Source organism: Physeter macrocephalus, chromosome 1 (assembly GCF_002837175.3).
Source record: "Physeter macrocephalus isolate SW-GA chromosome 1, ASM283717v5, whole genome shotgun sequence".
Classification (NCBI taxonomy): domain Eukaryota; kingdom Metazoa; phylum Chordata; class Mammalia; order Artiodactyla; family Physeteridae; genus Physeter; species Physeter macrocephalus.
In genome coordinates this window covers 61,734,389-61,738,060 of record NC_041214.2, presented here as the reverse complement: position 1 = coordinate 61,738,060, position 3,672 = coordinate 61,734,389, and the positions used below count along the sequence as shown (strand labels likewise).

At 43.5% G+C, this 3,672-nt stretch overlaps 1 pseudogene; it reads left to right on the top strand.

Annotated features, from left to right (window-relative positions):
* The first annotated feature begins 378 nt into the window (after positions 1-378).
* On the top strand, positions 379-3,242 carry LOC102988944 (ER membrane protein complex subunit 3-like; annotated as a pseudogene).
* Positions 3,243-3,672: the final 430 nt, after the last annotated feature.

Genomic DNA, 3,672 nt, shown 5'->3' with positions numbered 1-3,672 from the left:
ATAGTATAAGGTGCCTAATTTGGAACTAGGTAAATATGTCTTTTCATACAGTCCTCTCAAACCTGTTATTTCCAACTGTGGTGATAATAATGACATTTTTAAAAACACTTAACCATGTGCCAGCATGGAGCTGTTTTAAAACCTATCCCAGAGGACTGTCTGGGGAAGTAATAGGACAGAAGGCAATAGAGTCTGCTCTGTGGACTTCCAGAAGGAGAAAGAAAAAGAAAAGAAAACGGGGACTGAGGGAGTGAGGGAGAAAGTGGCAACTGGAAGACAAGGCACGGCCTGTATTGGTAAGTTCTCATGGGGGCCCCGAAGGATATATAAAATGGCCAAGGAGTCATCCATATTTAACTGCCAGGCCCAGTGTGCACAATGCCATCTTACAGCAGTAGCAAACAAGGGAGAGCTTTCCTTCCCGCCTTTCCCATCTTTCAGATGAAAGAGAGGAGAAGATTGAACTTTAAATCAAATTTGGAGTTTTTACTGGTATGTGGGATCAGACCATTTCCAGAACTAAGATTATGTTTGTAACCTTGAAATCTGAAAAAGGTCTTAATGTCTAAAATGAAGTCGAAAATTCATCCATCAGCCTGTGTTTTCAACCAGGAGAAGAAGGACGTCTCTTCTAAATAAATTTTAAAAGGATAGTGGGAAGTTAAAATAAGGATGATTTCTAATTGTAGCTCATGAGTCTTGCTTGTTCATCACACCGGATATACACATATTATTTACTTTAATTCTCATAATACTGAAGTAGGCTTAGTATTATTAAGTACCATTCCCATTTTAAACATGAAGAAACTGATGCATTGAGAGTTTACATGTTTCCTCAAGACTCACAGAAAGTAAATGTGAGATTCATGGTCTGAACTCAGTAATTGAAACCAGGTTATGTTAAACCACTCTTCTATAGGTGCCTCGATAAACTACTATCTTATGCAAGGAATTAAGCATTTTAAGTTTATTTTTTATATCCATAGTTCCTCGTCTTTCCTTAAAACGGGATTCTACACCAAAGTTCATCTTATTGGCTGACTGAAATTTTTGGAGGCTTCCCTGGAAATCTCTGCCTGGGATTCCACCTCCCTAGGGCACCATGAAGTCACCTCTCTCCTCTCAACCAACCCAGAGGCTGCCATGAGGCTGTGGGTAAAGATCTCTATTTCTGTAGAGCGCACAAAATTATCTTCCTTTCTGAACCCAGGAAAATCCCTTTTTAGTCTCGGGGAACCTATCTCTTCACCTAGTTCTCTTCTCCCAAGTAGGCTGGGGCCGGTAGTTCTTTGTACCAAAAGTTGGATTTCCTTTAAAAATTTGGACGTCTGACTTCTCTGGGCTCACAAAACGAAACAAAAGCTGGGGCAGTGCAGCAGCTGCCTTCTTTATGCAAACCACACGCCCTCCACTCACCACAGAGCCATCCAGCTCACTCCTCCCATCACTATCTGCCAGACCCTTCTGATTGTTTGGATTTGTTCATCTTGGCTTAGGCTTTTGGAAACAAAATCCAGGAAGGTTTGCTGTGACTTCTTTGGAAAGTGTCCTAATCCTCCTTGGAAGGGATGAAGCAGAATAAACTACCTGACTTTCTGGATGACAGGGAGAAAAGATTCAGGGCAAGAGAGGGGAAAAGAAGTCTCAAACTTTGATCTATCTGCTACTTCTCCCTGGTAAAGGAAATGTACTTTCCTTCTTGTACTGCTGTTGTCCCTTTATGGAATGCACACCTGCACCCAGTGAAACGCAATGGCTATATTCAGCGTTTGGCAGCATACAAAGTAGGTCTTCAGTAAATGTTTACTGAATCAAGTGCCCCAGTAGATTAGTACAAAAGCATTTAAGATCAGCAACCATGCCTAAACACAGACAAGAATTTGTTCTATAAATGTTCTCTGTATCCAGACTCACACAGTGCTAACAAGTTTACCAACTCCCATCCTTTGCAGTTGCAAGGTATACAAATGAGAAAGACAGATTTGATCTGTGAGTAAATAATTAGTTCTCTGGGCCCTAGAACATTATTAATGTGCCATCTATACAGATCAAATCCACACAAGGTAACAAAGGATTCTGAAGAGTTTTGCGGGTAAATTCAGTAACCTGGCATTTCCTCTGGGTAAAGATGCTCATGACTTGTCAATAAAATAAGGGCTTGCGGGCTGTCCGGTGGCCCCGGCTTGCCTGGCTGAGGGGCGTGAGAAGGCCTGGAGGCGAACTCGACGAGGAGCCCGGCGCCCCAGTGAAAATCAACCCGGCTACAGCAAGCCGGGAGCTGGCTCTCTGTGAAGATGGAAGGGCCCGGCCCGAGCTGCTACTCGACTCCAACATCCGCCTCTGGGTGGTCCTCTGCCCGTCATTATCATCACCTTCTTCGTGGGCATGATTCGCCACTACGTGTCCATCCTGCTGCAGAGCGACAAGAAGCTCACCCAGGAACAAGTCTCCGGCAGTCAAGTCCTAATTCGAAGCAGAGGCCTCAGGGAAAATGGAAAATACATTCCCAAACAGTCTCTCCTGACACGAACATATTACTTCAACAACCCAGAGGATGGATTTTTCAAAAAAAACTAAAAGGAAGGATGTGCCTCCTTCTCCTGTGATTGATCCCACTATGCTCACAGACATGATGAAAGGCAACGTCACACATGTCCTCCCTATGATTCTTATTGGTGGATGGATCAACATGACGTTTTCAGGCTTTGTCACAACCAAGGTCCCGTTTCCACTTGACCCTGCCTTTTAAGCCCATGCTACAGCAAGGAATTAAACTACTCACATTAGATGCCTCCTGGGTGAGTTCTGCATCCTGGTATTTCCTCAGTGTCTTTGGGCTTCAGGGCATTTACTCTCTGATTTTGGGCCAAGATAATGCTGCTGACCAATCACAGATGATGCAGGAACAGATGACTGGAGCAGCCATGGCCATGCCCGCAGACACCAACAAAGCTTTTAAGACAGAGCGGGAAGCTTTGGAGCCGACAGATCACCAGTGGGCACTAGATGGTGTCAAAGAGGAGCTCGTGGCTGAAGACCTCCACTTTGAAGTCATGTTCAAAAAGGAATTACAGACCTCTATTTTTTGAAGACCAAGCAGGGGTTAGCTGTGTCAGAAACTCGGAGTAGCGCTTAACCTTGTAACTTTTCTTTGAGCTGGAGCCTCTTGGAATAAAAAGGGGGATGCGTGAGCTGGCGGGTGTGCAGCAAGGAGTGTTCTTGTCTGAGCCGGCTTCCCCTTTATGTTTGAAACCAGAGGAAACATGAGGAGTGTGTGTTGGGTGACTTGCCCAGAAACAGCTATTTTTGAAATATTTTAAATTTTCCTTCTGGTGACTCGAGTAATAAAAGTAAGAGAGAGGGGGGAAACTCAAGCTAGTGATAATGTATAAAACTTAGCAAAAATTCAGAAATTTCAGAAAAAATGTTGTCAATTAAACCTAATTATTATGTACCGTCATTCTGACTTCTAACCCACAGTAAAACAAGGGCTTCTGGTCTTTGGTTACATTTTCCAAGTAATTCAATGTATGCATATATGACCCCAGAAAGAGAAAATGATAGCAAGGAAATGCCAAAAACAACGAGCGCTCTATAATATGAGGATGTTTCAGAGGAACCATTGCCCTCACAGTTAATTACAGGCTGCCTCTCCAAGAATCCTCTCTAATA